The following is a 14,838-nucleotide window of genomic DNA, read 5'->3' on the forward strand; positions in this document are numbered from 1 at the left end:
TACATTCAAAACATATATGCCTTCAGCAGCAACATTCTCACAGCTGCAAACTACCCTCCTAACATTAGGCATTTTAAGTAACTTACATGCCCCATCAACCTCTTAACCTCTCAGCACATTTCAGACAGCCAAAAAAACTGCAGAACAAGGTGTAACATCAGGGACAGTATAAAACAGTACTATAAACCTAGATAGCAGAACAGTGTTTGACAAATGTGTAAGAAAACTCAAAACCTACTGCAAATTCAGTTGACAATCTACCAACAGTTTCAAAAAATAGCAGCTGAAGCCAGTTCTTATCCTGAATACTCAAAAGATCCATTACTGAGCAGTACACATCCCAACCATCTGGAACATATACATTATATCCTTGCGCAAAGGTGGAAACTTGAGAGAACTTAAATTATAGGCCAAGATCAATTCTTCCCCTACTGCCTAAACTCCTAGAGGAATGCATTCATTCTCAACCAATAATTTACTTGCCAAATCCCAACACAGCTTCAGGCCTCCTGCTGCAGCTGCCCTCCTCAGTTATAATAACACAATTTACAAATGATGGTATCTGGCTTTCTCAATTTATTAAAGGCCTTTGTCAGCGTTTCTCAACAAACTACTAACTACTCTCGCCAACCTTAATCAGATGCCCCTAGCCCTACACTGGCTTCAAAGCTACCCAAAAGGTCATAAACAGTCATAAAATGTTTCCAGTATCTACCCCCCCTCTACTTCCACTCACATTAGCAGTCTCACAAGGCTATATCCTTGATCCACTTCAATTTAGTGTATTATCAACCTCAATACCGCCACATCCCTAGCACTCCCAATCCAATATGCTGACATCGATACACTTGTGTTACATCTACCATGCAACAGGTCATGTCCCAACCCAGGCTGAAATAAGCTAATCTTCACCACTTACCCCATACGCCTAAGACTATTGACTTAGACAGCAGCATCTCACAAGGCTGCCCCCACCTATCCCTGCTCTAGCCAACTACAATATCCTTCTCTGTCCCATTATTTATCTCCCCTCCTTTTCGTCACCCCTTTCCCATTATCTCTACCATTTACATATACAGCATAGATACTGCCAAAACAAAATCCTTTTGCTCCAAATAACTAAGTTATACACTCTCCTAACCAATGAGCAATCAAAATTAAATGTATATTACACTTCACGTTCCCTTATGTTGTCCCACATATAAACAGATAAACCAAATTATTTTACATATTTGTAGCACATGTGCACTAAAAAGCATTTCTGCCTGGGCCTCCACTGAAAATGGGTTCTATCCCAGACTATCCAGAAAACAAATGTAAAGTAAAACTGGTATAACCACAGCCCCTCACCCCCCATCCTCTTACCACCAGCGCACGAATATAAAACAAAACTGGTACAACCGCAACCTGACCCCCACCCCACCCCATCCCACCCCACCCTCTTTGCACAAAAACTCTACTCAAAACCAATATAAAACTGGTACAACCACAACCCTCCCATCCTCTTACCACAAAAACTCTACACAAAACCAAAATAAAACTAATACAACCACAGCCCCAAAATAAAACTGGTACCACTACAACCCTCACCCCCAAACCTCTTAGCACAAAAACTCTACACAAAGCCAAAATAAAACTAATGCAACCACAGCCCACACTCCCCCAAACCTCTTTGCACAAGAAATATGCACAAAAAACAATCACCCACCCCCACAAAAAATAAAGTTAAAACTAAACCCAAAAGTTTACCTTTTATGCCTTCTACAGAAGGCTGCTTCCAATACTCTGCTCCCTCTTCACGACTGAAGGCTCATCTGCTCTGCTTGCCTTCCTCAGACCACTCAGTCCCTTTGAAGTTGCCCCTAAAAGGACAGTTTGTCAGACCTTTTGAGAAGTTGTCCTTAGAAGGACAGTTTAAAAAGAGTAGAATCCAAAGACCATGACCGCCGCAAAGGCTTGATCCACCTCTGATCCGTTCCTGATGTAGTCCGTCCTCACGCTGGTCCAAAACCCGCTCGATCACTGCACTCTTCTGCTGCTAAGGAACACTCCTCTGTTTAGAAACAAGAGAAGTGATCCTTATTAGCTGCAGGTGCCTTTTTAAAGGCAGTTTGTGCAGGAAATGATTTGCAAGGACCAATCAGGTCCTTGCTTCATCACTTCCTACTTAAAAAAAAAAACAAGGACTTAGTTCGCAGGCTGCTGCAACCAGTCAGATCCCTTGTTTCAGCAAGCGGACCTGATTGAGTGCAGCTTGCCAGCGAATCAGAAAAAATACCAAAAAAAAACAGTTTGAATTTTCGCTGTGACGGCAGGAAGCTAGACTGTGGACATCCAAGAAGAGCTAAGCCGAAGCAAAGTAACGCCAGTCAGAGTAAGTTAACCCGCGGATGCTGAATGGGGGCCCTCATTTGCGGGGAAGTAATCGGGGGCTCCCCACGGCCGCGGGTTTCGTGGTGCCTAACGCCGGCTATGTATAAGCACTTACACGAGTGCATGGATCGTGGTATCACAAACAGAACCAAGATGCTATCCTCTAAAAAAAGGAAGCCAATTTGGTGGTCCCCTGCCATAAACAAACTCTACAGCAGAAGGAAGAAACTGTTGCAAGAGAGAGTAAAATCCCATGAGTGGAAGAGCTCCCTGGTCAGCCTCAGCAAGAAGCTGAGATCCCTTATAAGATCCTCCAAAGCTAGCTGTGAAAACAAGATTGCCACTGATTCTAAGGACAATCACAAAGCATTCTATAGCTATGTCAAGAATCTCATTGGCAACACCCAGATCTGCTCTGAATTACAGCACAATGACACAAAAATTACAGAACCAACTGATATTGCCAACATCCAGGCAGATAGGTTCAGTGCTAACTTTACCCCCCTCTCACCCTCTAAAGAGCCCATATCTGTATTTGAAGAATGCAGAGTCCCTGTAATCACAACTACACAGGTAAAAGCAACACCCTCTAAAGCCAAATACACAGCATCCATGGGACTGGACAACATCCCAGGCTGCATTTTACACGAACTTCAGAACGAACTGGCTCCCCACCTAAGCACCATGTCCAACCATTGCCTCACGTCAGGCTTTTTGCCCACTGAATGGCGCACAGCAACAGTTATCCCACTCCACAAAGGGGGAGCCACCACTGATCCTGTGAACTAGCCTGGTCTGCAAGGCCATGGGAACATATCAACATGGAATTCATAAACAAAGGCATTGGTATCCTCCAAACTCTGGACCCCACCCAGTTCGGGTTTATGAAAGGCAGATCATGCCTCTTGAACCTGGCCAACTTCTTTGAGGCAGTCACCAAAGCTGTAGACGAGGGTAAGGTGGTTCACACAGCCTATCTTGACCTCGCCTAGGCTTTCAACACCATCCCCCATTCTGTAATTATAGCTAAACTCACTAAACTAGGTATAAATCTCAATGTCACAAGATGGGTTGCCAACTGGCTCACTGACAGAACCCACACTGTAAAGGTTGCAAACACCAAATCTGACTTCAAACCAGTGACAAGTGGAGTACCACAGGGTTCAGTCCTAGGACCTGTTTGGTATCTACTTCTCTGAAGTACAGGCTGACACAAAAGGCCTCTGGCTAACAAAGTTTGCAGATGACTGCAAATTGGGAGCTATAGTCAAGTCCCCAAATGATGTGGACATCCTACAGAAGGGCCTCACTGAGATAGATGCCTGGTGTCAGAGCCATGGCCTCAAGCTCAATGCCAAAAAGTGCATTGTTATCTCCTTTGGTAAAAACTCTGTACCCATAAACTACCACATAGGCAGCAGCCTTCTTAACACCGAATGTGTGGTAAGAGACCTTGGGACCCAGGTGGAGACAGTAGTCTTTCCTTTGATAATCACATTGCCACAGTAGTCAGGAAATCCTTCTACGTGGCACACCTCATCACAAAAGGGTTCTCATCCAGGAAAAAAGAGGTCATTGATGATCATCGTGTTTCACTGTTGCAGTCATGACTGTAGGGTTCTCCCCTGCCGGCAGGCAGCCCTTGGTCGGCATGAATCCCAAAGTCTGGGTCCGGCGTAGGCTGTTCAACCCCGCTCCCTGACGTCAGAGCGCCAGGAGTATAAAGCTGACAGCCGACGCCATCTTCTCCAGTCTTTCTTGCCGTGCGGTGATAGCAGTTCGCAAGTGCCGGTCGGTTGACTCCTGACAAATATTCCTATTTACTTCGGTCCAAAGACTTTCTTCTCCACTCAAAGCTAAGTACCCTGTTGGGGAAACTTTTTTTCTTGCTCCAATCCGATGTCAGAAAAAGTTAATAATTGTATTTCATGTGGGAAGCAAATACCTCATAAGGATTTTCATTCTTACTGTATTCCTTGCTTAGGCCCTGACCACGACGTAGCTAGTTGTCGGTTTTGTGCTAGATTCAATCAACGTACAATTAAGCGAAGGTACGATTTTGCTTTTCATTACTTCGGTAGGCGCTTTAACTACAAAATGTCGTCGGATACGGTTCCATCTACCGGAGTTCACAAGCGTCGCAAGGATAAAGACAGGCCTCCGAGGTCCAAATCTGATGATAGCGCACATGTGGAGCCAGCTTCAGGTTCGGCCGTCGTCAGTGAGGCGCTTTTGCAGCCCCTGTCGTCGGCCATTTCAGAACTGACGGCCGAAACGGACTCTCATGAGGAGCCAACCAGGCCTTTAAATATCTCTGTTGCAGGACCTTCGGACAATTCTCCTTCAGATGGGTCCGGAGCCGCTGTGCAGGTACCGGCTTCCGAAGGGGTTTTTAGGCCTACTCATCTTCAAGTAAAGGCAAAGCCAAAGACAAAGGCAAAGACTCCTAAATCAAAGACTTCAACACAGGCCTCTTCTGGACCGGCTCCCAAGTCACAGAAACAGTTACTCAAGATGGCGGAGGATTTACTTACAATGATTAGGGGTTCTCATCCCCCTCCAGACAAAAGGCCAAGACATGATGTTTATTGTGATTCCTCTGATCAGGCTTCTGTTTCCTCAGTTTCTTCTTCTGATCAGGAATATTCTTTCCCTCCTTATGAGGATTCTGATGTGGAAGAATCCATTCCTTCAGCTTCTCCTCCTGAGGATTTTTCTTTTGGGGAAACTCTGCATGAAATGAGGGAACATTTCCACTGGGAGGGACAGGAGTATTCAGAATCCAAGAAAAGACTGAGAGATTTTCTTCTTCTTCCCCAACATAGACCCCTGGCTATTCCTCCTGTTTTGGATATTGTGGATGATGCCTTTTCGGAGGCTAACTTAACTCCTGATTCTTTCCCTCCTGCTCCTGTTAAGCCTGATAGATACTACAGGGTTCCTGATTCCCATCAGTTTTTATACAAGAATCCTACTGCTGACCCTGAAACCATTTCTCAGGGCCCTAAGGGTGTTAAGGCCGCTACTGCTAAAAATCCCATTGCTACTGAAAAGGATTTTCGAGCCTTGGAAAGATGGGGCAAAAAGGTGTACACTTCTGCTACTTTGTCCATTAGGACTTTAAACTGTCAGTTTCATATGCTTAAATATCAGCAATTTCTCTTGTCTGTCTTGAAACAAAAATTTACTTCCATTTCTGCCTGTGCAGATGATAAGGAATTACATGACTTATTGCATGCCACTGAACAAGTTGGGAAGCATGTTTTACACTGTGGATTTGATGCCTTGGAGGCCTCTTGTAGGGCTGCGGCCTCTGGCACAGTCATTAGAAGACATGCATGGCTAAAGGAACAAAATTTGCCTGAACAAGTAAAGGCTAAATTATTGGATGCTCCTGTTCAGCATAATGTTTTGTTTGGATCTAAAGCTGAAGAGGTGATTAAAAAGATGGAGGATAAGGCAAAATCCATGCAAACAGTTAAAGATTTCTTACAAGTACAGCCTCCTAGATTTAGCAGGAATTGGCCATCAAAAAACTGGTCCTTTCCCTCTTCAGACAGGCCTCAAAGGGGTAGATATAGACGCTCCAGAGGGATGCCTCAAACACAAGCTGCTTATAGACCAAGACAGTGGACTGCTTCTACCCCTAGGGGAGGAGAGGACAGGCCACAGTCTCAAAGAAAACAAACTCAATGACTCCCTCTGTTGGGCTGCAGGAACGTCTTGCCTGGAAGCCCCTCTTGGAGGAAAACTCTCTCTTTTTTATCAAAATTGGACTCAAATAACCCAGGACAAATGGGTTTTGGATGTGATTTTAAGAGGTTACAAATTCCATTTTCATACTTTGCCAAGGCCAAGCGGATGGCCAGACCTTCCAAAACATCAGTGGACGGAGGCCTTAAACCAGGTGGAAACTCTTTTGGCTATGAATGCCATAGAACTGGTTCCTCTTTCAGAGATGGGAAAAGGGTTTTACTCAAGGCTCTTTCTAGTCCCAAGGAAGCAAAATTCATGGAGACCCATTCTGGATCTGTCGGTCTTGAACACCTTTCTAGAGATTCCAAAATTCAAGATGCTTACTCTACAGCAATTACTTCCAATGCTGTCCAAAGATGCATGGATGGTGACTTTGGATTTAAAGGAGGCATATTTACACATTCCCATCAGGCAGGATCACAGAAAATACCTCAGGTTCAAGGCCGGATCGAGGCACTTTCAATTCTCTGCGCTGCCCTTTGGATTGTCTACTGCGCCCAGGGTCTTCACCAAATGCCTGGCTCCAGTAGTAGCTTACTGCAGACTCAAGGGAATTCAAATTTACCCTTATCTGGATGATATGTCTAATTCAGGCAGACAGCAAGGATGTCTTGCTCCAGCATCTGGACTTTGTACAAAACCTCCTCAAATTCCTGGGATTCTCTGTAAACATAAAAAAGTCAAATTTGACACCATCACAACAGATAACTTTTCTGGGTGCACTTCTAAACACTACAACCCAGATGGCATTTCTGACATCCGAAAAACAATTACAGCTGGCATCAACTTTCAAAGCCTTGGCATCTCTAACCCATCTATCTGCAAGGAAATTCCTGCAGGCTTTGGGTTACATGGCCTCCTGCATCCTTCTCGTACCTTATGCAAGACTACACATGAGGAAAATATAGCGCTTATCTTTCTACATTAAATATTCTTATCCATTTATTGTGGTGGTCGGTTTCCAGTTTGTTTTCAGATATTTGCTTTGCTTGTTTCTGGAGCAGACCTTTGGGCTACAGCGACTGTGTGTTCTTGGAAAATACAGTGGTACCTAAAAAGTGTATGGTCTCAGCATTGCCACAGTTTGGACATACTGATTCCCGTCCTTCCTTGCCTTCAAAAGGAATTTCTTTGGTGGTCCAGGGCATGTGCTCTAAACAAAGGGGGAAGCCCTTCCGTCTACCTCCTGCCTCTCATATTCTAACCACGGATGCCTTGGATTATGCTTGGGGAGCCCATTTTCAGGGCAATTGTCTGCAGGGCCTTTGGACAAAGGATCAGATGCACCTGCATATCAACTTAAAGGAAATGTTAGCCGTTCAGAAAGCTCTATTGGCCTTCAGGACTCTCATACGACCAGGACAACTACTAATACGGACAGACAACACCACAGTTATGTGGTACATAAACAAGCAAGAGGATCTCATTCCTACCCCCTTTGCAGACTAGCCATGGATTTATGGAACTCGGCTCTAGCTTGCAATCTAGATCTTCAAGCTCAGTTTCTACCAAGGAAACAAAACTTACTGGCAGACAGTTTGAGCAGAAACCTTTCGGATCCACACGAATGGATGCTGGACACCAAAATATTCAGGATGATAACAGCAGTATGGGGATGTCCTCGCATAGATCTCTTTGCATCCCATCTAAATCATCAGCTACAGAATTTTTGCACCAGAACTTTCCACAGAGAAGCTTGGAAAGTGGATGCCCTGTCATTCAGTTGGAGGAACCGCTCGGGATATGCCTTTCCGCCTCTTCCTCTTCTTCCATGAGTTTTATTGAAGATAAAACAGGGCAAACCCAAGATGATAATCTTGTTGGCTCCGAATTGGCCTCGGCAGTTTTGGTATCCAACTCTAAAAAACCTATGCCTGGAGCCCCCTTGGATTTTACCTCAGTATCCGAACCTTCTGTCCCAACATCAGGGTCGGGTTCTACACTCTCATGTCAGAACTCTCTGCCTGGCGGCCTGGTTAATCCAGGACCTTTGATTTCTTCTTTCCTACCCAAGCAGGTTATGGATGTCATTTTAGAAGCCAGACGTCCTAGCACTAGAAAATCTTATGCAGGAAAATGGAAAAGATTTTCTTCTTGGATGCAGGCTCAGGATTCTGATCCTCTTCTTCCTAACATTACTTTAATTTTACTTTACTTGGCAGATCTCTTACATAAGGGTCTCTCTTTCTCTTCCATTAAGATCCATGCCTCTGCTATTTCTGCTCATTATAATACAGACGCTCCCATCTTTTCCCATCAGCTCATGAGACAGTTCCTCAGAGGAGCTAAGAACTTAAGACCTCCTAGATCTCCTCCTATTTCTGCTTGGGATCTCAATTATGTTTTGGAAAAACTAACCTTGCCTCCTTTTAAGCCTGCTGCTTCTTCTGACATCAAGTTTTTATCTTGGAAGACAGCTATCCTGTTAGCACTAACCTCTGCCAGGAGAGTTTCAGAGTTACAAGCCCTTATGGCGGTGGAACCTTATATTATTTTTCATCAAGACAGGGTATCTTTGAGGACTAATCCGACCTTCTAAGGTGGTTTCCAAAGTGGCTTTAAATCAAACTATCCACTTGCCAACCTTTTTCCCCACTCCTCAAAATAAAGGGGAAAGGATCTTACATTCCTTGGATGTACATAGACAGCTACGTTTTTACCTGAACAGAACCAAGGACATCAGAAAATCAGAACAATTGTTTGTTTCTTATGCTTCAAGTTCCCAAGGTAAAGCCATTTCCAAACAAACCATTTCTAAATGGATTGCTCATGGAATTAGATTTTGTTATTCACACCATGGAAAGCAAATCCCAGGGAGCATTCGGACTCATTCCACCAGAGCTGCTGCCACTTCTGCGGCCTTCCTCAGGGGAGTTCCTACCAAGGACATTTTGGAAGCTGCAACTTGGAGTTCAGTGCATACTTTCTCTAAGCACTACAATTTACCTCTCTACTCTAAGTCTAGGGCAGGCTTTGCCTCTGTAGTCTTGCAGGGCCTTTTAGCCGCCCCTTCTTCTTTATGACCACCTCCCTTTCTTTCAGCTTTGGGATTCTACCCTACAGTCATGACTGCACCAGTGAAACACGATGAACATAGTACAGTTGTGTACACCTACCATAAATGTAGATGTTCGAGTGTCTTCACTGTTGCAGTCTGGGTTTCCCTCCCTCCTGTCCCCTCTTATTTTTACTTTTGTGTGGTTCCTTTTTTCACCATTCTTCTGAGGTGTATTTGCAAAGGTTATGGGACCATTTTCATTTTGGAACTCCTGACATCTGGGGCAAGAAAAACTGGAGAAGATGGCGTCGGCTGTCAGCTTTATACTCCTGGCGCTCTGACATCAGGGAGCGGGGTTGAACAGCCGACGCCGGACCCAGGCTTTGGGATTCTGGCCGACCAAGGGCTGCCTGCGGGCAGGGGAGAACCCTACAGTCATGACTGCAACAGTGAAGACGCTCGAACATCTACATTTATGGTAGGTGTACACAACTGTACTTTCCCCTCTACTCGACACTCATTAGACCCCCTATAGAGTACAACGCCCCTTTTGGAGTGTACCTCACAAGACATCTGCAGCAGCTGGAAAGGCCACAGAAGTATCTCACAAAGAGGATTACTGTCCTCAAACAGATGCCCTACACTGACCGTCTCAAAAAACTCCAGCTTTACTCTGTAGCTTATCACCTGCTCCGAGGTGATCTCTTCCTAACATGTAAAGCTATGTCAAACCCAGAGCTGTTGGACATGCTACATCTAAAGAAAACCCAATCCCTCCAAGCTACAAGCTCTAGGGACCTAAACCTTGTCACCACAATAAGCAAGACATGCTAGAGGGATAGATTCCTGTCCCAGAGACTTCCTGTCAAGCAAAGTTCCTCATTAACACTCTTCAAGAAAATTCTTGATGAGTGGATGGGAAATAGGAAATACACCCGGGGATCACTTCTGTGGCTCTGCTCAACAGGGGCACAGGAAATTAACTTTCTTGGGTTGGTGTAAGCCATATATATATATATATATATATATATATATATATATATATATATATATATATATATATATGTATATTCTTAAATGCATCCCTAGCTTGCTATTTTGCCTTGTTTATTTATATTAGTTTATTAAAATGCATTCACTACATAATGACAGACATCTAACCTTCATACTTCATATCTTTTAGAAAATACAAGGTAATGTTTAACTATCATTCTAGCAACTTTCTAAGTGTATAGCATTTATAATTAAAATCTATTTCTGCTTTTGGGCTTTTCCCATGCTCTATCATTTTTGGGTTTGTCCCTGATTTTTGACTGAAGATGTAGGGAACTCTGAGCTTTTAGGCTTGCAACCCAGGAGACCATTAATAAGCTTAGCCCAAATTCCCAGTTGCCACAAAGTGCTGTCTGGTTAAGTGTTTTGCTTAAGCACGTGGTAGGCAAACAAAGTTTAAGGGAATCAAAACAAACACTTGCTCATTCACAGTGCATGGCCCTAACCCTCTGTTCCAACTGTCTGTTGCCCCTGATTGTGTCACATTTTTGGTCTGTTCCTTTTAAAATTAGTGTTTTTTTTCTGATGTATCTTTTGAGTGTTGCAGTCACTAAATAATAGACATTTGAGCATTAAAAGTATATTTTGTGTACCCTTCAGAAAATGCATCCCAAGATAAAAGCAGTTATTAAAGCAACTAAAGTCTTGTATACTTTATAATATTATATTTAAAATCTGAGTGACTTGCATGAAAGTATGAATGCCTAAAACCAAAATTATCGATGTTACGTAGTCCTATCTCACCTACATTATTACCCGTGGTTCAGAGCCGAATATCGGCTCCGACTCGGCCGATTTTTACTAGCTCAGAGTCTCAAATTGGCTGGGCTAAGAGGGTATCCCAAGATGCACTGCTCATTATCCCCAGATCTCGTTTGCCGCTTGTAGAGCTCGGACGTGGTCTCACTTGGCTGTGGCTAAGTACCCTCTTTTTTACCTTTTCTCTTTGAAAAAGTTGTTTATTCAAACCCAAAAGCTATTTTAATAGCTATTCTTGCAGATGGCTAATTTGTGTGTGTGTGTGTTTCATTGCTTGTGTTAGTAGTTTAGTATCCCTCCTTTCCAGCGGGCTAGGCCCACTTTAGTTAGAGGCCGTAGTCCTCCCCTCTCTCTCTCTCTCTCTCTCGTTTAATTAATCCTTGGTCTTGTGTTTTCCTGAAGAACCATTTCAATTAGAGGTTCTTGTGTGTGTGACTGGTACTGTTCCCTGCTGTGTCTTGTTGTGTGAACCATTTAGATTAGTGGTTTTCTGTGTGCCTGTTGGTTTTTGTACCTGTGTTCAAAATTGTTGTGGTGTTTCCCTCCATTTTTTGCCAGTTACATCTAGGCTGTCTTTCCGTTCATTGTATAATGCCCAAAGATCAGAAGGAACATAAGCCTTCTGGCTTTAAGAAATGTTCCAAATGTGGATATAAAATGCCCATCACAGATGGACATTCTGTGTGTGTCTACTGCCTCGGAGCCATCCATTTACAAGAGTCGTGTAGCTTTTGCCACGCGTTCAGTCCTAGGGTGCTCCAGGAGAGAAAAAAACAAGTTAATTTTAAAAGGACTTTTAAAACCGTCTTTTGAGGAAGCTATTGATTCGGCTTCTAGTAGTAAGTCTAAATCTTCCAAGTCAAGAAAAGGTCTCCGGCTCCATCTGCCACTTCGGAGACCCCGGAGAAGATTACGGTTTTGGACTCTACCTCCTCGGCTCCACTGTTTTCGGGGCCGCAGGAGGTATCTGTATTAACCGAATCGGCGTCAGCTCCAATTATCCTTGAGCCCATTTGGAGCCGATCGTCCAGTGTCAGACTGGGTTCACCGGACAAGAGATCCCAGTCTCCATCTATCTCCTCCAAATCCTCCAGGCTTTCGGATTTGGATGTTGACAGGGTAGTGCAGAGGCTCCTGCAGTCGCCGGTGTTGGCCAAATTGTTTTCGGCTCCAGAGCCAGTTTCCATGACCATTTTGATGATTCCTCCTCCGACGACATCCTTGTCGTCGGAGCTGGTATGCTCTACTCCGAGTGATGTTCATGCGCTGGCTCCAATACCCCCTTTGGGTTTATCGGTGCCGACTTCGGCTCCGACCATGTCGGTTCCATCCACATGGTTCGAGACTCGGGTCTCTTCGGTCGGGCCCGAGGGGGATACTTCGGGACAACTGTCTGTTCCGAGTCTCGCACTCGGTGCATCGGCTCCGGGGATCCCGGTTGTGGCCTCGGCCAGTCGGTTCTCGGATCCAGGAATACCTGCCTTCGAGGCCATGCGGAGCGTGCTGGCAAGATCGTCAGCTACATCACCCGGGTCGGTCATTCCGTCCCCCACCAACCCGGCGAGAGCCTCTGACACTCACCTGTCCTTGGACAGCAGAGCGCCAGGCCCTAAGGATACCCCCACGAGTGGTCCCCTACCTTCTGAGGGTCTCCCAGAGTTTTTGCCTGAGGAGCCCCCTAGAAAGAAATTGTGCAAGAAGAAGCACGTAGACTCCCAGGATGAGTCTTTCACCTCCGATACTGACCTCGAGGAATACAAAGGATCCCCCAAGTCTTCCTCTGATGATGTTTCCTTCTCCGATATCCTGGAGATACTGAAACAAAGAGGAGGCTGGCCTTCCAAAACCCCTTCCGAGGAGGAGTCAGTATTCCTTAAGGCTTTTGGCACTCAACCTTCCGCCTCCTGGGTGTCTCCACCCTTCGAGCTGCTTGACCTCATTTGTCGAAGAGTGTGGGAAAATCCTGATTCTGTAGAGCCCATGCCCAGGCGTCCCAACAAGTTCCTCCAGTCTGCACCCCAGGGGAAAGAATTTCTATCAAAAAGAGTCCCGGTAGATGCCATGGTGGTGGCGGCAGCCACCCAGAAGGAAGTTGCCGAATCTTCCTCATCGGTCCTTCCTCCTAACAAGGAGTCTAGGACCATGGATCAGTACGGGAAGCATACCCTATCTTCCGCAACCTTCACCTTACGGTCGCTGAATTATTTATCTCACTTCACTCGGCTCCAGAGAGATCTCCTCAAAGAACTGGGAGATACTCTTACAGGTAACATACCTGAGGCGGTAGATCAGACGGTTAACGCACAGGTTTCTACCCTCACTTCCATCACTAACTCGTCCATGCGGCTCATCTCATATGTGGCCGAAGCAGCGAGCAGGGCGGCGAGCTCAGGGGTCGCCCTTAGAAGGCAAACCTGGCTATGCCTGTGTCACTTTGCGGAGGCCTTCAAGTCTTCCTTCACTGACAACCCTTTTGACAGTTCCTCCTTGTTTGGGACCAAGGTGAAAGACACACTCACCAGGTGCGAGCAAGAGGGAAAGACCCTGTCTGCCGTCAGGGTCCATTTTTCTCTTCCTTCTAGGCCTTATCCCAAGGCCCAGCGGGGGGGGGGGGGTGTGATTCAAGAAATCACAGAGGTTCTTTCCTGCTGCACAAGGTGAACCCCCCCTCCAGAGGCTGGTGAGGGGGTGATTACTCAGGGAGATGTCGCCCCAGAGGCAGAGGGGGCCCCCGCAATTTGGGAGACTGCGACTCCTTTCGTGGCTCTCCATACTCTCACTCCTGAGGGAGTGCCCGACTGTGCTTATCCGGAGCCAGTCGGGGGTCGAATTTCCTTATACCCGGAAGCTTGGGAGAGCATCACCCAAGACCAATGGGTATTAAGGATAGTTTCTGGAGGTTACCTCATCCCATTCTCTTCAATACCCCCGCCAATAAGAAAAATCCCAGACGTTCCACCCAGTCAAAGGGATCAAGCAACCTCAGAAGTGTCTCAGCTGCTGGAAAAAGGAGCCATCCAACCAGTCCCCTCAGACCAAATCGGATTAGGGACTTACTCAAGATTCTTTTTGGTGCCGAAAAGAGCAGGGGACCTGAGACCCATACTAGATCTCAGTCAACTCAACAAGTACGTACACAAGTCCAAGTTCCGTATGGTCACTCTACAGTCAATTCTCCCATTGTTGGGAGAGGAAGTTTGGATGTGCTCCATCGATCTCAAGGATGCTTATTACCATATCAAAATGGACAAAGCATCCAGGAGTCACCTACGCTTCCGGCTAGGAGCCAGTCACTTCCAGTTTCGAGCCCTGCCCTATGATTTCACCACAGCCCCCAGGGTGTTCACCAAATGCATGGTGGTGGTGACAGCTCACTTGAGACGTCAGGGATTCCAGGTGTTTCCGTACCTGGATGACTGGCTCCTTACCACCCCCACCAGGCATCAACTAGTTCAAACAAAGGACGCTACCATCAGTCTGTGTCACCAATTGGGCATAACGATAAACTGGGAAAAATCTGCCTTATTGCCCTCACAGCATGTCAACTTTATAGAAGCAGAGCTGGACACCATTCTAATGCGAGCATTTCTACCACAAGAAAGGATCATGGTATTGCAACGACAAATTCATATACTGATGCCACTCAGACAAGTGCAGGCAAGAGTGGTTCTACAACTCCTAGGGACCATGGCGGCGACTATCATGCTAGTCCCTTTAGCGGGATTACACATGAGACTTCTTCAGTGGCTCCTCTTTGTCCAATGGTCTCTACAAAGACTTCCACTATCTCATCCCATCTTAATCACAGACAGGTGCAAGCAGGATCTCCGTTGGTGGCTGTGCACCAGCAATTTGAACGGGGGAAAGCCCTTAGTTCCTCCCGTCCCTTTTGCCACGGT

The 14,838-nt window shown here is 45.7% G+C and overlaps 1 protein-coding gene across 1 annotated transcript in view; it reads left to right on the top strand.

Annotated features, from left to right (window-relative positions):
- The window catches only part of ATP13A3 (ATPase 13A3), a 2,707,264-nt gene that overhangs the window by 2,584,414 nt on the left and 108,012 nt on the right, over positions 1 to 14,838 (top strand). The window lies entirely within an intron of this gene.

The sequence above is a fragment of the Protopterus annectens genome, chromosome 4.part1 (assembly GCF_019279795.1).
Source record: "Protopterus annectens isolate FY-2018-M chromosome 4.part1, PAN1.0, whole genome shotgun sequence".
In the NCBI taxonomy this organism is placed as follows: Eukaryota; Metazoa; Chordata; order Ceratodontiformes; family Protopteridae; genus Protopterus; species Protopterus annectens.